Source organism: Mus caroli, unplaced genomic scaffold (genome assembly GCF_978045245.1).
Source record: "Mus caroli unplaced genomic scaffold, Mus_caroli_1 scaffold_4, whole genome shotgun sequence".
Taxonomy (NCBI): Eukaryota; Metazoa; Chordata; class Mammalia; order Rodentia; family Muridae; genus Mus; species Mus caroli.
Window position 1 is genome coordinate 4,162,232 of NW_028227259.1, and position 27,636 is coordinate 4,189,867.

The following is a 27,636-nucleotide window of genomic DNA, read 5'->3' on the forward strand; positions in this document are numbered from 1 at the left end:
GTTTTGTTTTTGTTATTGTATCGTTGTTGATTTAAGATCTCAGTTTGGCTGGCCTAGTGCTCACTATGTAAACCAGACTAGCCAAAAAATTAGAATGACCTATCTGCCTCCCTAGTGTGAGTAAAGGGATTATTTATATGCAGCACAATACCTAGTCAGTTCAAAAATATTTATTGTGTATGCATATGCATGTATTGTGTGGCTGTGTGGCATAGCATGCTCATGTAGAGGTCAGAAGAAAATTTAGGAGACTCATTTTCATCTAACAAGAGTTGTATTTTAGTGATCATCTATGTTTTCAGGTGGCTTGTAATAATCGTCTCTCTGCTCCATAGGTTGTTTTGTTTGGTTTTCTTATGTATTGTTTTATGGGTATTTGTCAATTTCTTTGCCCACTTTGATCTACTTAGCAATCATGGAAATAATCAAGGCAGCATTATATTAGCTTAATTACATTAACAGTATTAATATTGATTTCCTGAAAGTTGTGAATAGTACCTTTCATAAAAGAAATGGTCTTTGTATTTTAACATCTAACATAATGTCTCTTACTTTAAGAAACATAATAAATAAATAGTCAGGACAAAAGATGAATTTCCTGTTGCATTTATAGATATCAAAGGCTACCTTGCCAACATAAATTTCCATGGAGATGTAAACTCCTGAAGTTATGAAAGAGAAACTAAGTGAGTGTGACTGTAAGCAAATGGAATATTTAGAATGTTTTTTAAATTAAGAATATTAGGATTAGTGAACCAATAAAAGTTACTATAGGAATAGAATGTTACACACAGCACAGATTAAAATGTACAGATTTCTGACTTCCAATGGTCTTCTCATTGCAATCAGAGATTTTCCTTGTAGTTAATTATTAGCAGTGTTTACCTTTTTTAGATTTGAAATCAAATATGATCAAAATTGGAACTCTCTGATGGTCTAGGAAAGAAAGATGTGATGTTAGCCCATTCTTAGGTTGTGAAGTGATAATTTGTCTTCTTACTAATCATTGATTTAAGATGTTCACATTAAACAATAAATGCAATCACACTAAATTTGTAAAATTGTCTCTGGAAAGCCTACATTGGCAGCAATTCACTATCAATTCTAATTTGGAAAGAATGACAAATTTCTGAATTACTGGTCAAATGAGAGCCTGTTTATTGAATTTGTATTTATGAAGCAATAATTAAATATCTCAAGCTTGCTTGTACAGCTGCTAATTTTGGAAAAGCTTCATACATGGCTGCAAATGAATAAGCAGCATTTTTGAGAAACAGAATCACTCTGATAATAACAACTGCTACCAGGATTCAAGACCACCAATTTCACCTTTTCTAGAATAAATCAATATAAAGTTCTAGTAGTAATAATCTTTTGAAAAGAAATAAGGCAATCCCAGGAGTATTCTAAGATAATAACAACATCTATTGATTCATTGCTAAATTATGTTTGCCTGCCTAATTATAACACAAAATAATATGATTTCCATATTTTATATTATAGTTTTAAATTTAGCGATTATAATAAACGTACTTCATTGCTTTTAACTCCAATCCTCTCTAACTCCTCTCCTGTGCCTACTTCTTTTTCCACTTAATCAAATTTATGACCCTTTAATTATATACATACATCTATATATAATCACAATACGTTATATTTACATTATATTTAAAACACACATCCCACATACACACATATATGAATACATATAGGAAATTTTATTTAAACTATTTATATATATGCATATATATTATATATATGTATATATGTTTGTTTTGTTTTTGTTTTTGTTTTTGTTTTTGTTTTTGTTTTTGTTTTTGTTTTTGTTTTTGTTTCTCGAGACAGGGTTTCTCTGTATTGTCCTGGCTGACCTGGAACGCACTTCATAGGCCAGGCTGGCCTTGAACCACCACCGCCCGGTTTAAACTATATTTTATTTAAACAAACTTTCATGTTTTATAATTATTTTTAGGTAGCAAATCACGTAAATCCATATGACAGGCATATTTCTGTTATTTTATACTCCCTCTTCTGTACTTATCTTTCTATATTGCTTATTTGTTTTATACAGATATAATATTGGAAAAATTTGAAATTTTAGATTGCTATGCAGAATAACCAAAAGAGTAAAAAAATATGTTAACAAATTATTTTGGGGGAGATATAATACTATCTAACCAACACTCAAGTCTTATCAATTTCTAATAGAGAAAATCCAAGCTTGGATCAGTGAAATCAGATAGTATCCCTGGGCATAGAAGACAAAGGACACAGGTGGAAAATGTCCATCAAGAATACAGACATGGAAAGTGTTAGCAATAAATCAATGGATGTATTTGATTTCCTTCTTTGTGTTCTGTTACAGACTAGGATAAATGGAGTATTTTTGGACAATTTTACTATGTATGATGGGACCCAAACTATACAATTTTACAACATAAAATACAATTCTAAATGTAAAAAGGTCAAATATCCTAATAATTACTTGATTAGTTACTTTATGTTGCTATTATAAAAGACTTCATGATCAAAGGTGAATAAAGGTGAAAGAGTTTATTTTGTCCTCTAATTCAAGAGTGAGTGACAGAGAGGCTAGAAATCCTCAAAGCCTGCACACAATAAGTGTGCTTAGTTATTTCTTAAGCAAGGTTACATCTTTTAAGGTTCTAAAATCTTCACAAACATTGCCACTGAATATTTAAATATAAACCACATATTTAAATATGTGTATATTGGATATATTTTTCATTTCTTTTTAAAATTATTTTTATTTATATTTCAAATGTTATCCCCTTTTCTGGTTTCTGCTCTAAAAACCCCTTTAGCCACCCCCTTTCACCCTGTTAACAAACCCTGTTTCCCTGTCTTGGGATTCCCCTACACTGGGGCACTGAGCCTTCTCGGGACCAATGGCCTTTTTTCTCACTGATGTCCAACAAGGGCATCCTCTGCTACACATGCAGCTGGAGCCACGGTTCCTACCATGTGTACTCTTTGGATGATGGTTTAGTCCCTGGGAGATCTGGGGGTGTCTCTGCTTTACACTTTGTCTCTGTAACTCTTCCCATGGGTATTTTGATCCCCCTTATAAGAAGGACTGAAGCATCCATACTTTGGTCTTCCTTCATTATCTTCATTTGGTCTGTGAATTGTATCTTGGGTATTCTGAGCTTCTGGGCTTATATCCATTTATCAGTGAGTGTATACCACGTAAGTTCTTTTGTGATTTGGTTACCTCACTCAGATGATATTTTCTAGTTCCATCCATTTGCATAAGAATTTCATGAAGTCATTGTTTTTAATGGTTGAGTAGTACTCCATTGTGTAAATGTACCACATTTTCTGGATCCATTCATCTGTTGAGTAACAACTGGGTTCTTTCCAGCTTCTGGCTATTATAAATAAGGCTGCTATGAAAATAGTAGAGCAAGTGTTCTTACTACATGTTGCAGCATCTTCTGGATATCAGTGGTATAGCTGGATCCTCCAGTAGTATTATGTCCAATTTTCAGAGGAACAGCCATACTGATTTCTAGAGTGATTGTAACAGCTTGCAATACCACCAGAAAGTTGGGATAGCAAAAAGTATTCTCAACCATAAAAGAACTTCTGGGGGAATCAGCATCCTGGACCTCAAGCTGTACTACAGATCAAGAGTGACTAAAACTTTATGGTATTGGTACAGTGACAAGCAGGTATATCAATATAATAGAATTGAAGATCCAGAAATGAACCCACACACCTATAGTCACTTGATATTTGACAAAGCACTTAAAACCATCCAGTGGAAAAAAAGACAGCATTTTCAACAAATGGTGCTGGTTCAACTGGAAATTAGCAGGCAGAAGAATGCAAATCGATCCATCTTATCTCCTTGTACAAAGCTCAAGTCCAAGTGGATCAAGGACCTCCACATAAAACCAGATACACTGAAACTAATAGAAAAGAAGGTGTAGAAGAACCTTGAGCACATGGGTACAGGGGGAAAGTTCCTGAACAGAACAGCAATAGCTCATGCTCTAAGATCAAGAATGGACAAATGGGGCCTAATAAAATTGCAAAGCTTCTGTAAGGCAAGGGACACCGTCAATAGGCCAAAATGGCAGCCAACAGATTGAGAAAAGACCTTTACCAACCCTACATCTGATAGAGGGCTAAAATCAAGAAGTTAGACTCCAGAGAATCAAATAGCCTTATTAAAAATGGGGTACAGAGCTAAACATAGAATTCCCATCTGAGAAATATCAAATGGCCAAGAAGTACCTAAAGAAATGTTCAACATCCTTAGTCATCAGGGAAATGCAAATCAAAACAACCCAGAGATTTCACCTCACACCAGTCAGAATAGCTACAATCAAAAATTCAGGTGACAGCAGATGCTGGCGAGGATGTGGAGAAAGAGGAACACTCCTCCATTGCTGGTGAGATTGCAAGCTGATACATTTCTTATTTCAACCACCACAATAATAGATTAGTCTGGACTTGTCAATTAATGATGCAATCCACAACACTGTGAATAGGAAAGCGTTGAAGATATGTATAACAATTCTAAGATATACTCTGAATATATAATCTAATAGTTAGAAAATATGTCTAAATAAATCACATTTATTTAGCCCTTGGTTTGTTAAACGTAAGGAAAAATAATTCCTCTGTACAGACAATTTCACCCATGTCATGGAGTGTCTACAGCCCAGATGTAGGATAGCAGTGTGAGCTGTATGAGCTTCACGTGTAGGGAGACCGTTACATTCTCAGTTCCCTTCTCTCATTTCCCACATGACAAACAACAACTCTTGGGAACCCCAACACAAAGCAGAAACTATTGACTGACCATACTTAGAAACATTAAATTCATTTAAAATTCAAGAAAATTTTCTATATTTGAAATTATGATTTTGGAATGTGTCTATTTTGTGGCTTCATAAAATATAAGGAAATACATTTTCTTGCTTCAGACTCATGACAGTACTCCACTGTTGTAGAGGTAGTAATTATCGCCTTATTAATTAAATACCACAGATAGGTAGGACTATAGTGGATATAGACATATTACATTCATCTATATTGAACACACTTAAATGAATATGTTCATTGTGAGTCAGACAGGAAAAAATTCATTTAGCTGTTACTCGTGATATAGCAACTTACTGTAAAATTGCAATTAATAGTGCCTGACATTTCATTTTCAAACATAAAACAAATCAATACAAAGTGTCAGGAAACTACTTTTGTAAGAAGTTGCTAGTGACAAAATCTCAGTCCCAAGCCACTTTTTAATTCAAAAACTGAAAATATTATTGAAAGAAAAAAATGCTCATTCAGAGATAATGACCTAGACACTGGCTCAACTTTGATTGAGAATTGACTACAAATCTATTTCCTTCAAAAATAGTCAGTGACTAATCAAGCAATTCCATTCTTTGACTTCTAAGATTCTATATTATTACTGGGTATAAAACTTTCTCCATGTTGCCCATTCACTAAAAGCAGGCTTCAACATTCCTGTATTTATATAATCAAATAGCATGAAGCCAGTTGGCCATGCTTTTAACAATAAGTGGGTGAGACCCTTGTGAGTGCCCCACAGACACTGTTTCCCTGGATATGTGCTGATCTGACAATTAGCTTGCTATATACAGATAATCTTATCTATGAGCAGAGATGTTTAAAAAGTAATTCTGCTCACAAAGATACCTTGCACTGTTATTTTAAGCTCACTTTTCTAGGTTTCTAACTGTTAACATGCATTCATACATAGGGAAACTACAACTGAGAACAAAATATACTTTATAGAAACTCACATATTGAAATAATAGCTGTAAGATGAGAAAGCATGACAAAGCTGAAGAAACAGTAAAAGTGATAGTTTACTTTGAAATAGACACTTGTACAGGCCAATCTAACACTATAAGCAGTATTATGTTAATTTGTCAACTATAAAGCAATGTATAGTGTCTAGTTCCATTTTCATTTAATTTGTCAAACACATTTTTTAAATAACACTTCATCTTTTAAATGTTCTGGTAGAAAATTAATTAACATAATTAGATGTTATGTTTTGTGCATATATATTATAAATATTATATACATTATACATACAATTATATATATTATACATATTATATATATTATACATACAATTATATATATACATATGTATGCACATATGTACATGTATTATTTGATTTTGGAAAAGAAACAAAAATGATGTCAGTTGCAGTCAAAAGGCTGATAAGCTGGAAACTGGAGACAAGTTCATTTGTATTATAATAAATTACAAAAATAGTGGAGCAGCCTTCCAAGACAATGACACTTTATAGTGGTGAAAGAATATCACAGCCCTTTTAGTGTTTGAATCATCATGATTCATTCCTATTGTGAGTATCAGTAAGCTGTCTCTCTCTCTCTCTCTCTATCTCTATCTCTGTGTGTGTGTGTGAGAGAGAGAGAGAGAGCACACATGCACAAGTATGTATGTACAAATGCACACATGCAGGTCGTATGTATAGAGGCTGTCTAAAATAAGACCTACATACCAAAGAAAGCATCTGTGGTTCCATGTTAAAAATAAGAACATTCTAAGAGTAGAACCATTTGAGGACATTAAGCTTGAAAGGATCATAGATATTCATCTAGAAATGGGCATGTTTACTAGAGGAAATGGCTTACTCAAGTTTATGCAAGGTGACAAATAGAAGATTTAGGATGAGAATACATATCCCTGTTGTCAGCTCTTGAGATAAAAAACAGAGCAATTATTTGAGTGGGGGCATGTCATGATTTTGAAAATGCATTTAATGGCGAGAATGAATTTTCCTTTCTTCTAAAAATTAAAATGTATAAATGACATAGATAATAAAATTGACAAAATATAGTATTTACCTTTTGTCAAATTATGTAACTACATTCAAAATATATTTAACAAAATATTTAATATTACATCCCTTACTCTTGGGATACCAGAAATAGTACATTTTTATTTTACAACATTTTCTAAAAAAGAATCATTCATAAGAGACTATTTTACTTTCTGCTATTCTACTAGACTTAAAAGCTACATTTAGGACTTCACTGATTCACATATTACTAGTTCCAGAATGTCATAATAAGCACTGAAGTTACTCAGTATTAAAACTTGGTTGTTGAAAAAAGGAATCCACCAAGTCCTTCCTAATGAGGGAGATCATTAAGATGAAAGAATTCACAACTAAGATGTCCTATTTTTGTTTGTTTTGTTTTGTTTGTTTGTTTGTTTGTTTTACATTTCTATGATTCCCTTGAGAGGATTTAGTGGAGTAGAGACCTGGTTGTTTGTGAAGGTTGAATTTTTTATTTCACCAGTCTCCTATATAGGATTACATGAAATCCACATCTTAGACATTTTGACAACCTGCAGGGTTAGTATTAAGTCATAAGATATATAAGACATTGCATTGGAGTATATGAACATCATTAGAATTTAGTGCTCTGTATGTACTCAGAGAACTAAAGCAGTCAGCTTAGTGATGGTTTAAGCTCTGGAAGACTAAAAGAATAAGTCTCATTAACATAATTTTACAATTGGTTTAAATTTTTGATGGATTTGACTCTTCTGAAGAAAAAATCAATTCCATGACACTTGGTGCTTCCTTTAATCAGTGGGTTAAGATGATGACACCATGTACCCCTGAGACTGTGCAGCTCTGTTTGGTAATGAGAATACTACAGAAGTTGCCATGTGCTAATAATAAACAAACTGTGGAAACTCTCTAGGGCCTATGATTTCAACTCTTCATTATTTTATTTTCTGTTGCCGATAGTCATTATTTCTGACCAGTGGCTAAGGTCGTAATTGCTGTTTTTTTTTTTTTTTTTTTTTTTCATGTGTTTCCTTTGTTTATACCATGTGACTATTTGCTTACAACAATTATCTTGGAATTTTAGTTTTTTGTTTCTTAGTCTTTGAACAAATTTTGAGTTCAATTGAATTAATCAAAGCACAGTCAAAATTTCTCTTAATTTTTTTTACAGATCTATTTGTTTCTACCCACAAAGCCATGGAAACCTGATTGAGGTCACTATTTGGTTAAATGTTCAATTTTAATTTGGAGTGAAAAAAAAAAACTATCCTTGTTAGAGGCTTTATTTGTCACCAGACCTCCAAGCTACTCTAGCTGCAGGGAACATTTAAACCCAATTAAGTAGAAACTCTCTTCTATCACATAAGAGGAAAATCGTCACTGACAAGAAAACACTATGTTGCTAAGTATAGACACAAATGTTAACTTTCTCCAGATGTAACATTAAGAACTTAAGTAAAAGATTCTCTCTTCATTTCTTCTGCTTACCCAAAGGCCAAAGTGCTTTATTTGAAAGTTATTGGTGGGGCTCTGATAATGAACAGGTTTGGATGAAGATAAGGGACGCACAGGAGAACAGAGACATCGACTTAATGGAAGAATATTCATTTTCTTAGAGGATGGGTAGGAGATAGTAAGAAAGAAAAATTCAAGTTGTGGATTTGAAAAAACTGAATCATATAAAGAAAAATATGGAAGGAGAAGGAAAGTGGAAAACAAACATTTTCCTCAGTTTTAGATAAAGTTTATTTAGTCAAAATATGTTTGGAGAGCTTTGAAATGCTTACTTTGCAATGCTCAGAATTCAGCCCTCCGAATCATTGTATAAAACCAGGAATAATAATAAGATTTTAAATCTAAAACTAAACAGATAAACATTGAATAATGAGGACCACTGGTCAGTCTCTCAACTGTACTTAGTGATTTTAAAGCAAGTCAGAGACCCTGTCTCAAAAAAACACAAGAACTCAACAAAGGAACAACGCCCATGTCTTTACTCTGGCCCTCATAAGTATTAACACATAAGTTTCTTTCTAGGTAATCTTATTTTATTACAGACATGCACACACACACATGCACACAAACACACATACACACACACACACAAACACGCACACAAACACAAACACAAACACATATACTAAGTAAGGGTCATATCTCTCCCAAAATTGTTCATAATTTTAAATTTATTTTTATAATGTTGAAAATATTTTTGGTATATTAATAAATTTTTGCAAATAATTTAGGTTTCCCTATTCTGTTCTCCATTCAGATAATGTTTTTATGGGAAATTTGAAATTCTAAAGTCTATGTTCTATGCACCAATCTTTAACAACTATTTTGTATATGCAAATAAGGTGTCATTACTTGTAAAATCTTGTAATGTGTAAGCACATCCATATGTAAGCAATGGACAAAAGTTTAATCCTACAGAAATGTTCATATTTCTCTTATTGTAAATAAACATATGTTCAAATTTCTATTTGTGGGTATGTTATACAATTAAATTAAATATAATGTAATTAAAACTAAGTTAGAACTCTCCTGTGCATTAGACCTCTAATGTTTATGGAAGGGGATAGCAATAACTTGCATGTTCTTAAGAGACTTCATTTTAATGAATAAGAAATAAATTGTAAGAAGATTTGGATTTTGTCAAAGGTGGTTTGGCATCTAATGAAATGATCATGTGTGATTATTTTTAACTTTATTTTTATGGTAGATTATACTTACCAATTTTTCTACGTTGATCCACCACTGCATCTCTGGAATGAAGTCTACATGGTGACGATGTTTTTGATCTGTTCGTGAACTCAATGCGTAAGTATTTAAATGAGTATTTTTACATCTATGTTCATGAGTGAAATTGGTCTGTAATTCTCTATTTGTCGGTGTTTTATGTGGTTTGGGTATCAGGGTAACTGTGTCCTCATAAAGTAATTTTTCAAAGTTCCTTTTTTATTTTGTGAAATAATTTCTTTGAATGTCTGATAGAATTTTGCAATAAAACCATCTAACTGGCTTTGGGACATTTTTTTAAATTGAGACATTTTAATGACTGTTTCTATTTACTTAGGGGTTACAATTCTATTTAAGTTGTTTATCTGATGCTTGTTTAATGTTAGTAAAGGTATATTTCAAAAAAGTTATCTACTTCTTTTAGATTGGCCATTTTGGTGGAGTATATGTTTATAAAATATGTCTTTATGATTCTCTGGATTTCATTAATGTTGTTGTTATGTCCCCCTTTCACCCATTCATTTCTGCTTTTCTTTTTTTAATTATATTTTTAAATTTTTAACTGACACTTTATTATAGATTATTATAGAGATAAATGAATTTATTTCTACTGTATTAAAATATTCTAAAAAGGCAATTAAAGAAAAATATAATCAGAAAATTTACAGAGAACTGGATCAACTTAAATGAATACTATTAACATGTAGAAGTCATTTAATATCTGAAAGGAAAAAAGGACCTGCATGTTCTTCAAAAGTGGGACCTAACCAATAATATATAAGTATATGTGTAACAAATGCATATATGCCTGCATTATATTATTGTTTCATTCTTCTTCTTTTCTTTTCATTTCTCTTATTGGATACTTTATTTATTTACATTTCACATGTTATCCCCTTTCTCAGTTTCCCATCTGGACCCCCTATACAGCCCCCCTTCCCTTTGCTTCTATGAAGGTGCTCCCTCACCCACCCACCCACCCACCCACCCACTCCTGCCTCCCTACCATGGCATTCTCCTACACTGAGGCATCACTCCTTCAAAGGACCAAGGGCCTCTCCTCCCACTGAGGTCCCAGAAGGCTATCCTCTGCTACATATGTGGCTGGAGCCATAGGTCCCTCCATGTGTACTCTTTGATTGGTGGTTTATTCCCTGGGAGCTCTGGGGTATCTAGTTGGTTGATATTGTTTTTCCTCCTATGGGGCTGCAAAATCCTTCACCTCCTTCGGTCCTTTCTCTAACTCCTCCATTGGATATTCTGTGCTCAGTTTAGTGGTTTGCTGTGAGCATTAGCCTTTGTATTTGTCAGGCTCTAGAAGAGCCTCTTAGGAAACAGCCATACCAGGTTCCTGTCAGCAAGCACTTCCTAGTATCTGCAATAGTATCTGGGTTTGGGGTCTGTATATGGGATGGATCTCCAGGTGGGGCTGATCTCTGGATGGCCTTCCCTTCAGTCATTACTCCACACTTTATCTCTGTATCTCCTCTCATGGGTATTTTGTTCTTCCTCCTAAGAAAGACTGAAGTATGCACACTTTGATCTTCCTTCTTCTTGAGCTTCATGTGGTCTGTGAATTGTATATTGGGTATTCTGAGCTTCTGGACTAATAACCACTTATCAGTGAGTACATACCATGTGTGTTCTTTTGTGATTGGGTTACCTCACTCAGGATAATATTTCCTAGATACAACCATTTGCCTAAGAATTTCATGAAGTCATTGTTTTTAATAGCTGTATGGTACTCCATTTTGTAAATGTACCACATTTTCTGTATCCATTCCTCTTTTGAAGGACATCTGGGTTCTTTCCAGCTTCTAGCTATTATAAATAAGGCTGCTATGAACATAGTGGAGCACGTTGTTATATGTTGGAGTATCTTTTGGGTATTTGTCCAGTAGTGGTATAGCTGGGTCCTTAGGTAGTACTATGTCCAATTTTCTGAGGAACCACCAGACTGATTTCCAGAGTGGTTGTACCACCTTGAAATTTCTGATTTTCCTAAATTGGATATCCTGTCTCTATTTTTTAGTTAGTTTAGATATGGTTTTGACTGTTTCCTTGATTTTCTCAAAGAATCAACTCTTTGTTTCTTTGATTCTTTATATTGTTCTCCTGGTTTCTTCTTTTTTTTTATTGATTTCAGCCCTGTTTTTATTTCTTCCTCTTGTTATTACCTAATCCTCTTGGGCATACATACTTCTTTTTGTGTTAGAACTTCCAAGGTATTTGCTAGAGATGCACCCCCTTTCTTTTCAATGTCAGCTATTAGTGCTATGAACTGTTTCTCTTTGCATCACTTTCATTGTGATCCACAAATTTGCTTATATTATGCATTAATTTTCAATGCATTTTCGAGATTATTTAATTTCTTTTTAATTCTCTCTTGACCCATTTCCCATTCCGTTGATAGTTGTTCATTTTTCCATGAGTTTGTAAGCTTTCTTTTGTTTCTGTTCTTCTTGGTATCCAGATTTAAGCCATTGTGGGCTGATATGATGCTGGAGTTAGTTCCATTTTCTTGTATTCATTCATACTTGCTTTATGTCAGAGAATGTTGTCAATTTGGAGAAAGTTCAGTGAAGTGCTGGGATGACAGTATATTCTTTTGTGTTTGGGTGAAATATTTTGTAATTACCTTTTAAGTGCATTTTGTTTGTAAAGTCTGTTAGTTAAAGTATTTCTCTGCTTAGTTTCTTGTGGATTCCCTGTCTGTTGTGAAAATTATGTATTGAAGTCATCCACTATTAGTTTGTGAGGCTCAATATGTGATTTAAGCTGTACAATTATTTTTGTGTTTGTTTGTTTGTTTGTTTGTTTTTTACGTAAGTGGCTGCTCTTGTGTTGGGGGAAAAGAGGTAAATAACTGTCATCAGTACCTCTCCTATACACAAATGAAAAATGTACTGAGAACGACGTCAAAGAAATACTAACCTTTATAAAAGCCTAAATAATATAAAACTTCTTGGCATAACCATTGCCGAATAAGTCAAATACTTGAATGATAAAAACTTTAATGATTTGAAAGAGGAAATTGAAGAAGATATCAGAAAAATCAGATTATCCATGCTCATAGATTCTTAGGACTTAGTAAAAATGGTCATTTTATCAGTAGCAATCCGAGTAGTCAACACAGTCCCCATTGAAATTCCAACACTGTTCTTTACGGACCTTGAAAGGACAATTGTTAACTTCATATAGAAAGAAAGTAATACAGAATTGCCAAACCAACCATGAAAAATAAAATAACTGCTGGAGTTACCACCATCCCTGATTTCAAGTTGTTCTACAAAGCTATAGTTAAAACAACAACACAAAAGCCAACCAACCAAAAGCCAACCAACCAACCAGACAAACAAACAAAAGCTATCACACCTGGCACTAGTCAAACCTGATGTCTGCAAATAAAGAATGCAAATAGATCCATATTTATCACTGTCCAAAAAACAAGTCTACATGTTTTCAAGAGTTCAACATAAAAATAGAGATATTGAACCTGATAGAAAGGTGGTAGGGAATAGCCTTGAATGCATTGGTACAGGAGACAACTTTCTGAATAGAACAATAATACCACAAACTCAAATCAACAATTAATCAATGGGATGCCATGAAAGTAAAAATCTTCTATACTACAAAGGACAGAGTCAATAGGACAAAGCAACAACCTACAGAATGGAAAAAGATGTTTACCAACTCCACATCTGATAGAGGGTTAAAATCCAAACTGCATAAATAGCTTAAGAAACTAGGCATTAAAAAATTAATTAATCCAGTTAAAATTGGGATAGAGATCTAAACTATGAATTGTCAATAAAGGAGTCAGAATCTAAATGACTTGTGAACATATAAAGAATTATTCAACATCCTTAGCCAACAGGGAAATTCAAATAAAAAATACTGTGAGATTCTATTTTACACTTGTCAGAATGATTAACTAATATTAATAACCTGTGTAAAAGGGTCATGCTGCTGAGAATCTGGAACAAGGTGAATACTACTCTATTGCTGGTAGGAGTGCAAACTCATGCAGCTACTAGAGAACTCAATATGGTGTTTCCTCAGAAAACTGGCAATAAATTTACCTCAAAACCCAGCTATAACACTCCTTGGCATTTACCCAAAGGGCACTCTATCCTATCACAAGGACACTTGCACAATCATGCTTATTGCTGATTTATTCATAGTAGGTAGAAACTGGAAACAGAATATGTATGCAATGAATGCACAAAGAAAATATGGTAAATCTAGAAAATGTTACTTGGCTTTTAAAAAAAATGATATCATGAAATTTGCAGGCAAATGGACAGAACTAGAAGAAATCATCCTGGTTGAGTTAGTTCAGGTCTAGAGGGACATATTTGGTACATATTCACTTATAATTCAATATTAGCTGTTAAGATTTAAGATTTAGATAAACAAATATAGCCCAGAGTCCCTAAAAGTTTAAGTGAAGGAGGGCTCTTCTAGGAGGGACACATGTACCTCCATGGGAACTAGAATAGTTTTTGTGTATGTACTGGTGGCAAGTGGGAAAAGAAGCAGAAGGTATAAAGTGATGGGGGTTGATGGATGGAGAGAATGAGGGGAGAGACTCCTGGAATTGGGGGGGTATTTTAGGGTGATGTGGAAACAGTGTAGTGGAAACTTCTTGGAGTCTATGTAGGTGACTCTAGTGAGGACTCCTAGTATGGGAGAATGCAACGTCTTAACCAGCTATTTTAACCAGCCATCTTAACTAGCCATCTCCTGTAGTAAAGCAAATAAAGCAGGGCTACCTGTTGTGGGCCTAGGTTACATTCTGTGAAGTTGTTAGCTTAGCATTTTCTGTGCATATCTATAAAGTTTCCATGCTGATATTAGCATAGAAGCGCTCTCTCTCTCTGTCTCTCTCTTTCTCTCTGTCTCTCTGTCTCTGTCTCTGTCTCTGTCTCTCTCTCTCTCGTCAACAGTGCCTCATGCCAAGGACAACAGTCACACTGCTTGCTGAGCACCAGAAAATAGCACGAGCAAACCAGACCCCAATCTAGCCACAAAAAAATTTCACCTACAGTCTGCAAGATATAGTAGGGCAACTGTGACACAGAATTTGTTGGAGTGACTAACCAATGTCTGATTTTACTTGAGGCCCATGGCAGCAGAGGCATCCCATGCCTGACATTGCCTAAAGGGCCAGAAACCAAAGACTGCATGGCCCAGGAACCTAGGATTGAACCAAACATGACTGACACACACACACACACACACACAAATCAATGAAATGCTTTCTAATAAATTCTGCCATACTCATAGTGTAGTGCCTTATCTAGTTATCATCAGAGAGGTTTCAGGAGCAGATGCAGATCAGCCAGACATTTTGCAGCAAGTGTGTAAATTGGAAATCTCAGTATTTTTCACGTCTTGGAGCACAGAGAAGCTGGCAGAAGTAGGAGAGAAAAGATTGTATGAGTCAGAGGAGTTAGAGGACACTGGTAGAACATGGCTTAGTGAGTCACCTAAGCAGGGCTCAAATGGGCTCACAGAGCCTGAAGCAGCCGTCATGGTGCCTACATGGTTCTTCATCAGGTCTCTGTATGTATTTAGGGCCATGAGTTTGTTTTGTTGGTGGGCTCCTAAAAGTGAGACTGGCTGTCTCTGACTTTTTTTGCATGCTCTTGGGGTTCTTTTCCTTCTGTTGGGTTGTCCAATCCAGCCTCAATGTGAGGGCTTTTTGCTCTGCCTCATTGTATCTTGTTTTGTCAGGTTGAGCTGTTGTCTCCTGGAAGCCTGTTCCTCTCTGAGGGGAACTTCAGGGACAAGATCCAGGGAAGAGGATCAGTGGGGAGAGGGGGTTCTGGGAGGAGTGGAGGGAGAGCAAGCCGTGGCTTAGTATTTTGAGGGAATAATCTATTTTCAATAAAACAATAGAATAAAAACTACTATTTTAATAAAAAGTAAAGTTAAGAAAAACATAAATAATTTTAAAAGATAAAGATTTATCTTTTAACAAAGTTTACTCAGAACTTTTCTCCCATTTAATTTTAATATAGAATCAAGAAATATAAATAAAGTGGAAATACTGCTGTGAGGACTATCACTGTAGTCAGGCAGCCAAAGAGGAAATGGGGGTGGGGGAAGGGAAAGAAATAACTGCTATGCAGAATATCTCAGAAGATAAGGATTAGTATAAAGAAGTTCACAGCACATGTAGAGCCTGCATGACTACAGTTTTCCTGCTTCCAGCTGCTCTTATCTTCTTCTAGCAAGATGTTTGTAGGAATCCATGTTATGTCTATAGAGCTGTGAATCATCTCTCGTCAGATATTGAGAGCTCTAAGAACTAGGAGATAAGATATTAGACAGCCACACATCACACCCTACAAAAGTTAATTAAATGTCCATGTTTTACAATATTTTATCATAATAAATTAGGTGAAATTTCATAAGACTTTATATTAATGTGACAAAATGAGTACTTCTTACTTTGACTGACTTTCTTCTGTAAACATTTACTGTGTTTGACTTACTTTGTGAATATTGATTCTTAAGTCATTTACATTTGAGTTTGGTATTCTACCCAATGGTATTTTTAAATCCAATCTCTTCTTCATTTGCTTTTGAGTTGTTTCCACTGGTTTTTTCTTGTTGTTGTTGTTTAGTTGCTCTATATATTTATTATCTATAATTAATGCAGCAAAAGGGGTTAAAAAACAAGCTTGTAGGCTACACAATTTCAAAAGTTGCATTGCAGGGAAAAAGAAGGGCTGATGTTTATCAGCCATCTCCGAGGCTCCTGGATGTATTCCTGGGGAGGTAGGTCTCTAATTGCTAGGGAAAGGGATTTTATTCCTGGAGGGAACATGCCTACAGGTCTCCATTGAGCAGGGGCAAGGACAATTGGTGGACCCACGGGTGTTTTCATACCAGGTAGAGGAACCACAACTCTAGAAGGTGAGGTTGCTCTGCTGACAGGCAGAGGTGGAACTGCTCCTCCTGGTGAGTATTGGATAGAGACTACTTGCAATGCTGGAAGTAGCAGCAACAGCAATCAACAGCTACTACAGTGCCTCTTCCTGTTGGAGTCATTACCTGCAGAGATGGACCTCCATCTCTTCAAACAGTGCCTTTTAATCCAGCAGGGATTTAGGGAATGGATAAACTAGCTGGTACTCCTCTGGTAGCTGCCTTCTCAACCTGAGGACCACATGCAGCTACAGAAAGTGGAGCATGAACAATGCCAGTATCTTTAGGAGGTAGACCCTCCACCGTCATGGAAACAAAGTTCTCATGATGTAGCAAGACCAGACCCAAAGCCAATTGTTCAGCACATTCTGGGCTGGTTTGCATTATTGGCTTGATCTTCCTGAATGCCTTTTAATTCATATGCTTGTCAAAAGCCTTAAGTGTACCAATGAAGAGTCTTCTGTTTGGCAGTATACATTTAATTCTGTAGTCAATGGGCTACAATCTTGCTACTGTTATACACAGTCATGATTGCTGTTCCACCATAGCTCATCTACAATGTAAAATTTGAAAATCATTAATTCTTGGGAGAGGGCTATAAGCAAAAGTGTGATGTGGGCTCTGAAACACAATATAAGCTTGACTGACGTTTCACAAACAGTAGAAGAGCTTGTTTTTCCTTGCCTTCCCCAACCTTGATGTGCCAGTACTGCCTTAACCACTTCTTGGTGTCTCAGCTAAAAACAACCTTCTCAGTTCTGCCTAGAAAATTATCATAGAAACATGGTACTGCTGAGAACATTGTGGGTACAAGTGACACTCTTGGTTGCTCAGTGATGGTGTTTCTACATCTGACCTGGACCCTCAGGCATTTTCTTCTCAGTTGTTCACAGATATAAGTTATCCCTTGCTCACTTTATCACATTGCAAATCACTCCTCAAAACAACAGACATCACCAGCTCCCTTTCTTCTCCTCCACTGATATTTTAAGCTGAAGGAGATGTTGAAAGACTAAGCTAGACAAATTTTGAGAATACTGCACATTAAACCTGTCTTGATCATAGGTGTGCTTTGATATGTTACTCTGGATGTCAAAGATGCTTATGCACTTTACAAATAACTATACATCAATAAAATAGTCAAGACTGTGTTCAGTCATCTGCATTTAGTTTACATTTTCTTAAAAAGGATTCTGAATTTCTTATTTTGGGGAAAAGTTCTATATATATCCTATCCTAAACAGAACAGCATCAATTTTTATTTTGACATAGTTATTTTTTATTAGTTAAAATGAGAATTATTTTCAAAAATCGGGTGCATTTCTAAGAAAGTGTTGCTAATAATGTTTCAATCACACATGTATCTTTTTTTTGTCTGAGTAGAATACAATTTAATATACAAAATATGCTCAGGCAGCAGTCTTATAAAATACCCAGTTCAGATGTCTCCCCTGTTACATGGTTATCTTCACCTTTCTTCACAAATTTCTAGGAAATTATTTTTCTGCTTTTCCTGGCATGCTATTTAAATTTTCATTCTGAGATAGTAGGAAAAGTGTAAGTGCGTAAGACAGATACTATTAAATTATATTTAAATAATTTTCAAACATAGTGATTTCATCATTTATTTTAGAGAGATGAAAATAATACTGAGATTGAATCAAGTAGTCTTGTATTGAAATAGTTAATTAACACCCTGTGTGTATAACCCGAGGAGCTGATGAACACTTCAGGCTTTAGTTGAGGGCAAATAATAATTCAGTGGGCATTTTCCTGCAGTCAACCTAAGACTATGAGACATGAACCATTTTCAGATACTAATTTTGTGTTATAAAGATAATTTCTATGGTGACTTGCTAGGGGATGCTGCACTAATCAACAATCTCATGGAAATAAATTGTTTGTTTATAATAGTTTTTGAATTGATATCTAAACTGGGGATTAAACATAACAAAAGCTCATTGTAATGCTTTTAAATTTTTACTTTTGTAAGATACAAAAGTAAAGTTGGTAGTTTGTTTATGCTTGGAAATTTTAACATGTTTTATGCAAATTTTAATTTTCAGTCTTCTTACCTATAAAAACAATTGTTTAGCTAATAAACCAAATGTTGTTTGAATATTGTATTTTAGAAACAGAACCATAAAAATTAAAAGAATTTAAAATTAAAAGAATTCATAGTATATTAAAGGAGAAAAATAATTAGATAATAAAGTGCTCTACCAAATGTGAGACTCAAGAAAGACTTGGGAGAAGAAGGTGAGCTAGGCTACATCACTATAGAGTGGCTTATTCATCTACAGAAACAAAGGAACAGAACACTCACTCACCAACCTTATGCCAATGCAAAGAGGTCAAGGCACAGGAAGACATTATAAATTAATTCAAGTCTACACCCAGTCTTCCAGGTGTCTTTAATATAATTATTTGTACCCAAGTAAAGTCTTTTGTTTCTCCTGTTCAATCGGTAGGTATGAGTCATATGTACAGACTAGTTTTCTTTCATCTAGGTTTGTCTGTTCCAAACTCCTTTATCATCTCTATGTTAAGACAAAGGACTAAGGTCAATGCATGTGCTGTTATTACTGGGATGCTTTCATGTTTTCAAGAAAAGGAATATGATCCATTGAAATTTGTATGGTATAGTTAATATTATCTTTCAGTGTGATGAGTATCTCAAGTCAGAAACAAAAAAAATGAAATTAGAAGTTTAAAGGTTAATTTCAACCATAAAAGACTAAAATTAATTAATGTCTCAGGGGGTGTAGTAGCTTGGAGAGATACAGTTTTGAATTTCAAATCAAAGTATGTAGATATGTGTGCTACTGCAAATAAAATGCTGCAGGTAATTTTGAAATTACAATCAAAGACAGGCATCAAAGTTCACAGGATCTATCAGATCTTGACCAAGAGATTTGGATTAGAATGGCAGGGACTAGGGAAATAGTTTTCCCACAGAAGTCCTTAAGATGACTGTTCCTGAGAAAATATACTGCAAAGGACCCTTATTATTTTTCAAAGTAAGTAGGAAAAGAGTGATTTTCCCCATACCTCCCAAAATGAATTCATAACTGCAACACAACTGTATATTCTTACTTTCTAGGTTCATGCATATAAAAATGATTTTTTCTCTTACTGTTTTTTCTTTGTAATCAAGAAAATATTACTATTGGAGAAAATATGAAAGTTATTTCAAATCCAGGACCTTTTACTCTGATGTAAACAAATTCAATTGTTGTTTAATGCACAGGAGAGAGGGAGGCTCAAAGGTATAGGAAAATAGGAGGTAGAAAATGTAGCCATTAAAATAAACACAAAACATAAAAAATGGAATCTAAACATACTCTATTTTGCTTTTATACTTATGCATTTTACTACATGAATGAGTTGCTGAGTTTGCTTGTCTATTCTGTTTCCATCCGGATACAATTGGTGTGGATTTATACAATTGTTTTCAGTGAGCAATAATCAACCGTCAGGCAAAGCTCACTGACTTCCACGTTGCCACTGATCAAAGCTGTCTATTATGGTATAGTACAATATTCATCTTACTGGATCAAAATTCTTTTCTGTATAAAAATAAAATCTAACTTTTATGTAAGATATATTCTTATTCAGATTAGAAACTAAGCTTCTACATAGAAGAGAACAAAGATTCATTAAAATGTATTCACTTTAATTTTTTAAGGAATAGGAATTAGTATTGTCTTTGTATTATACCCAATATTTCTAAAATAATCCTATGGTGGCTGAAATATTTTTCAAGAAATTATTTGTTTATATATTCATATAGCAGTATTCAACATTTTTCACCTAGAAAACTATATCATATTTAAATTGTTAATATTTTAATTTACTTTTCTGCTATTAATTTTCGACATTTAAGTTTTAACATCTCAGTACACTAATGGACATTTCCAATGTCCATTTTTATGGACATGTATATTTTGAGTAATTATAATATTAAATAATATTGTTTTACATGACATACTTTAAGATGTATAAGACTTAAAAAGCAGTAATTTAGTGTTAGTTTCCTGACCTTCTAACGAGTCCTTTTAGTAAAATAGAGACTCAAACAAAGAAAAGTTTTTTTTTCTGACAATTATTTGAAGTATTTTACAAATGGACTAAGATTTAGATATACCAAGAGATTGCCCCCATCACCCTGCCAGGACTCCCCACTTTCTGGGGCCTCAAGTCTCTAAAGGATTAGGTACATCTTCTCCCACTGAGGTCAGACCAGACAGCCATCTGCTGTATATGTGTCAGGGGCCTTGGACCAGCTGGAGTATGCTGCCTGGTTGGTGGCTCAGAGTCTGTGAGATCCCATGGGTCTGGTTAAGTTGAGTTTGCCTGTCTTCCTTTCGGACTGCCCTCCTCCTCTCCTGAGGATCTGTGGGAGACCAGGAGAGGAATAATGACTGGATTGTGTGTGTGTGTGTGTGTGTGTGTGTGTGTGTGTGTGTGTGTGTGTGTGTGTGTGTGTTTGTGTCAAAAGAAAACAACTCTGAGATTCCACCTCATACCAGTCAGAATGGTTAAGATAAAAAACTCAGGTGACAGAAGATGTTGGCCTGGATGTAGATAAAGAGGAACACTTGTCCATTGCTTGTGGGAATGAAAGATAGTATAACCACTCTGGAAATCAGTTTGGCTGGTCCTCAGAAAATTTGACATAGTACTATCTGAGGACCTAGCAATACCACTCTTGGGCATATACCCAGAAGATGCTCTAACATGTAATAAGTACACATGCTCCACTATGTTCATAGCAGCCATATTTATAATAGCCAGACACTGGAAAGAACCCAGATGCCCCTCAACAAAGGAATGAATACAGTAAATATGGTACATTTACACAGTGAAGTACTACACAGCTATTAAAAACAACGACTTCATGAAATTCTTAGGCAAATGTATGGAACTTGAAATTATCATCCTGAGTGAGGTAACCCAATCACAAAAGAACACACATGGTATGCACTCACTGATAAGTGGTTATTAGCCCAGAAGCTTAGAATACCCAAGATACAATTCACAGACCACATGAATCTCAAGAAGAAGGAAGACCTAAATGTGGATACTTCAGTCCTTCTTAGGAGTAAGAGCAAAATTCCCATGGGAGGAGATACAGAGACAAAGTGTGGAGCAAAGATTGAAGGAAAGGCCATCTAGAGACAGACCCACCCAGGGATCCATCTACCTAATAAGAAACACTCACTTTAAGCAATGTATATATTTTTTGTGCCTGTCCATTGTAAGCAAAATACTGTTGAAAGTACAAAGGGATATGGCTAAACAAAAAGATCTAAGTTGGAACCCTCACTATCCATGTAGTGACCACAGTTTTGTGATCTCAGTGATGGACCAACATAGATAAACGTATCTATTGGGGCTTACTGGTCCAGCGATATAGCTAAATTGATGAGATATATAATATTTATGCATGTACAAGCTCATTTCCAAACATACACCAACACATATGAGCACACATCAATTCACAAACATATTTCCACAAAAGTTCATTCAAATATTCTTCAGACTTTTTATAATAGATGCATATAAAGTCTTCTTACACCTAGAGATACATTTTTACCCCAATGTGTGTTTCAATTGTGTGTTTGGCAAAGGTGCTAGTCATAATATGGACATACATCAGATACCTCATATTAATACATAAGTTATTGATTATAGATGGAGCCCTAGCCTGGTTGTTGTAATGAATCATTGAGCACCTTATCTGGAGAAGGGTAACACAGTCACATAGACTGTTGAATTCAGTGGTCAATTAATTGCTCAAATCTATTTCTGTGGTAAAAGAAGAGATTTGTGAATATTTACCTAACAGAAAGAAAGATTAAAGAAAAATTATTTATGAATATTGAAAGAATGAAATAACATGATCACGAAACCTTGAGAATGTAGCAAGAGAAAATAATTAACATGTAACTATAAATACATACACTTAAACATACATGTAACTAAACACACACCTATTGTCAGAAAGCCGGTGCCCCCCAGGCTCCTCAGTGCCAATAGCCACATCATTGCAAACCACCAAATTTAACTCATGTAACCATTAAAAGTCTCTGTCATCAGAACTTGCTCTATCTTTTTAGTTCTCTCTGTGTCTCTCCTCCTTCTCCCCTCCTTCTCCTCTTCTCTACTGATCCTGCCCCAAGGTAGCTTTTTCCTCCCCCGGCAATGCAATAAATCTCTTGTGTCAAATCTGTTGTACAGTGTGTTCTGTGTAGCATTCCTTGGCCTTGATCTGCCAAGGTAATCCTCAGCAGCTAAATCCTAACATTAGTGCTAAAATTTGGTATGATATCCTGGTGGCTGCATGTTCCCCACTTGGGAGTCTAAGGCATAAGGGATGCTATTCCTTATTTTTAGCCCACTTGTAACAAGATTTATTTTCCAGCTCACATACAACAGCAACAATTGGTAAGCTTTGCCTTTGGGCAGAGTAAACCATGTATCAGAGTATGTGGTTGTTGAGAAACTAGTACTGCACTGGTATTCTTGGAGGTAGAGGTACTCCAGCCATGATCTTTAAGATGAAGGTTGACTCTATTCACCAACTCCACTTCTAACCATTTCTCTTGGGTAAGATTTGATTTTTTGAGCTAATTCCTCCCTTTCCTTTCATTAGAAACTTTTGGTACCAGGTGCCGTTTCTTCTCAAGATTTTTAGTCCTGCCCCAGTCCAGTGAGGTGAAGACCCAGTGACAAGCTTATGCGTCCCCTTTTTGGTCCCCCGAGTCCTGGATGTCAGGGCTCTTTGGACATCATTTCTTGAAGTTTCCCTTCTTCCTCACCTATGGGAATCTCATCATCTGTGTCTCCTAGATCTCCTTGAGGATATCTCTAGCATCCAATTTAAGGGCCACTAAATTTGTTCACGTTTGCAGTCAAATCTGGTCTGAATACCCCTTAGATAATCAATCAAAATGTGTGTGTGTGTGTGTGTGTGTGTGTGTGTGTGCATGTGTGTGTATGTACCTTGAATTCAACTCTATGTGCACATGTGAATATAATTCAGATTCAATTCTCATTTAAAAAATAAATCTACTAGGAAAACAGATATTTCTATAAAACAAGCATGTGTTCAATTGGCTGATGACCTGATGCTTAAATTATCAGGATATCATCATGGCTGGCAATCATCTTTATTAAGGTTAAGGAGTACATGGCATGTGGTACACCACCATCTTAAGATGACCACGTGGCATAAAGAAACAATTGTAAATTTTAATTCTAGAGAGCTATCTGATTATCATTGAATTTCACTTTAGATTAAGGAAGTGATAGCATATCTCAAATATTTTGGATTAGTACCAACTATATAATGATAAAAATTTAAGGTTATATTTGCCAGCATACTATATATGTGATTTGTCTTTGGTTTATAATATACTATATATGATGGTAAAATTTTAAGGTGCTAAAGGTCTTCTCAGATTAACAGAAGCTATTTTAAGATGAATGACTATGTCTTTGCTACATGTTGAACACCAAACTGCTATTTAGATAGGTAACAACATATGTTTGAGAAATAAAATAAGATATATTTGATAATCAATATTTATAAATTCCTAAGATCTACTCAGGTTCACAGTAATATTTGCCTTGCTTCCCTGTCTTCACTCACTTTAAGCTTTAACTATTTGAATAAACTAAGTCATATAAAATTGCAATATAGTGAAACATAAAAGGATCAGTAAAGTTGACAATCTCTTTATGGACTACATTTATGTTGAAAAGTTTTATATTGATACTAGAAGAGTTTCCATTTAAAATCATTATTTTTAACACTAAGACTAAGAGGGATGTAATATAAAGTCATAGACTCAGAAAAACTACTAACTGATTGTAAACTGTTAATGGTAATTAGAAATGAAAATTATATGAAATTCCTAGGCAAATGGATGGACCTGGAGGGCATCATCCTGAGTGAAGTAACCCAATCTCAAAGGAACTCGCACAATATGTACTCACTGATAAGTGGATATTAGCCCAGAAACTTATGATACCCAAGATATAAGATACAATTTGCTAAACGCATGAAATTCAAGAAGAACGAAGACCAAAGTGTGGACACTTTGCCCCTTCTTAGAAATGGGAACAAAACACCCATGGAAGAAGTTACAGAGACAAAATTTGGAGCTGTTATGAAAGGATGGACCGTCTATTGATTGCCATATGCAGGTATCCATCCCATAATCAGCTTCCAAACGCTGACACTATTGCATACACTAGCAAGATTTTGCTGAAAGGACCCAGATATAGCTGTCTCTTGTGAGACTATGCCGGGGCCTAGCAAACACAGAAATGGATGATCACAGTCAGCTATTGGATGGATCACAGGGCCCCCAATGGAGGAGCTAGAGAAATTACCCAAAGAGCTAAAGGGAACTGCAACCCTATAGGTGGAACAACAATATGAACTAACCAGTAACCCGGAGCTCTTGTCTCTAGCTGCATATGTATCAAAAGATGGCCTAGTTGGCCATCACTGCAAAGAGAGGCCCATTGGACTTGCACACTTTATATGTCCCAGTACAGGGGAACCCCAGGGCCAAAAAGGCGGAGTGGGTGGGTAGGGGATGGCGGGGTGGGTATGGGGGACTTTTGGGATAGCATTGAAAATGTAAACAAGGAAAATAACTAATAAAAAATAAATAAATAAATAAAAAAGAAAATACAAAAAGCAAAAAGATCCTAACTCAAAGCATCCAGGAAATCCAGGACACAATGAGAAGACCAAACCTACAGATAATAGGAGCTGATGAGAATGAAGATTTTCAACTTAAAGGGCCAGCAAATATCTTCAACAAAATTATAGAAGAAAACTTTCCGAACCTAAAGAATGACATGCCCATGACCATACAAGAAGCCTACAAAACTCGAAATAGACTGGACCAGAAAAGAAATTCTTCCCGACACATAATAATCAGAACAACAAATGCACTAAATAAAGACAGAATATTAAAAGCAATAAGGGAGAAAGGTCAAGTAACATATAAATGCAGGCCTATCAGAATTACACCAGACTTTTCAACAGAGACAACAATCACCCATGGAAGGAGTTACAGAGACAAAGTTTGGAGCTGAGATAAAAGAATGGACCATCTAGAAACTGCCATATCCAGGGATCCATCCCATAATTAGCCTCCAAACGATGACACCATTGCATACACTAGCAAGATTTTGCTGAAAGGACCCTGATATAGCTGTCTCTTGTGAGACTAGGCCAGGGCCTAGCAAACACAGAAGTGGATGCTCACAGTCAGCTTTTGGATGGATCACAGGGCCCCCAATGGAGGAGATAGAGAAAGTATCTAAGGAGCTAAAGAGATGTGCAACCCTGTAGGTGCAACAACATTATGAACTAACCAGTACCCCGGAGCTCTTGACTCTAGCTGCATATGTATCAAAAGATGGCCTAGTTGGCCATCACTGGAAAGAGAGGCCCATTGGACATGCAAACTTTATATGCCCCAGTACAGGGGAACGCCAGGACCAAAAAGTGGGAATGGGTGGGTAGGGCTGTGGGGGGGAGGGCATGGGGGACTTTTGGGATAGCATTGGAAATGTAATTGAGGAAAATATGTAATAAAAATTATTAAAAAAAAAAGAAATGAAAATTAATGGTTACTCATCTTATAAATAATAAAATTCTTAATGTGTTCAGAACTATATTTGCAGTTATACTAATTACTAATTTAATTAATTATAGAAGCAAGTTTATTTAGCCTACTATATATGTTATCAAAGTTAAGCCTAAAAGAAGTAACTAGAAACAAGGACCGTTTGTTTAGTTTAGATATATTTAATAGGTAAATGGTCCTCCAAATTTTTCAGACATCTGCTGACTATGATATTAAGTATTTAATAAAAAAAAGTGTGATAGCTGTAGGAGATCCTGCCCACATCCTTAATCTCCTCCCAAGAAGATGATGTGGAATAGGAATCTGGAGCTTGCTTTAAAAGTGGCAAAGCTACATTTAACAAACTAAGTAAAAACCTAAGTAAAGAACCGTCCTTCACCTTACTCTCCACTATGACGTTGTCCAAACTCTGGGCTAGCAGGACACTGAGATGATGAATGCCCCATTTTGTCTAACCAAGGTAGGCTAGTCCCCCCAAATTCCTCCTCCACAAGAAAGTCTGTTGGCAGATGAAGACTGGTTGTGTCCTGGGACCTCTATGCCGAGTGAACACATGTAAACCCAGGATGCCTGTCCAGGTAGGCAGTAAGTCTTGGATCTCTGATGATATTGATGACTAGGCTTTGGATGGATTTGTCAGTGTAACAGCAGGAACCAAGGCTTCAGCTGCCTTCTCAGTTCTCTTCATGCGTAAAACTCAGTCCTCAGGCCTCACTTTCCTAGAGATACTACTAGGCCTAGACACAGTTTACTTTGTTAGCAGACACTAAAAGGAAAAAAAAAAGCTTATGAGACAGATTTCAAAGTCACTTGTTACTATTCTTTTATTTAAAGGAACTGTGGTTGTCTTCTAAGTATAGGCTTAATAGTGCTTCTGATTGTGCTAAAAATGCTGTTTGATCTATATATGCCCAGTCTTTTGTATAGCAGGAAGACTATTAAAGCTTTTTTAAATATTTTTATTAGATATTTTCCTCATTTACATTTCCAATGCTATCCCAAAAGTCCCCCATACCCCCCCCACTCCCCTACCCACCCACTGCCACTTTGTGGCCCTGGCGTTCCCCTGTACTGGGGCATATAAAGTTTGCATGACCAATGGGCCTCTCTTTCCAGTGATGGCCGACTAGGCCATCTTTTGATACATATGCAGCTAGAGTCAAGAGCTCTGGGGGTACTGGTTAGTTCATAATGTTGTTCCACCTATAGGGTTGCAGACCCCTTTATCTCCTTGGGTACTTTCTCTAGCTCCTCCATTGGGGGCCCTGTGATCCATCCAATAACTGACTGTGAGCATCCACTTCTGTGTTTGCTAGGCCCTGGTATAATCTCATAAGAGACAGCTATATCAGGGTCCTTTCAGCAAAATCTTGCTAGTGTATGCAATGGTGTCAGCGTTTGGAGGCTAATTATGGGATGGATCCCTGGATATGGCAGTC

The 27,636-nt window shown here is 35.6% G+C and overlaps 1 protein-coding gene and 1 pseudogene across 1 annotated transcript in view; both read right to left on the bottom strand.

Annotated features, from left to right (window-relative positions):
• The window catches only part of Znf804b (zinc finger protein 804B), a 615,302-nt gene that overhangs the window by 160,099 nt on the left and 427,567 nt on the right, over positions 1-27,636 (bottom strand). The window lies entirely within an intron of this gene.
• On the bottom strand, positions 16,291-17,049 carry LOC110295404 (small nuclear ribonucleoprotein-associated protein B pseudogene; annotated as a pseudogene).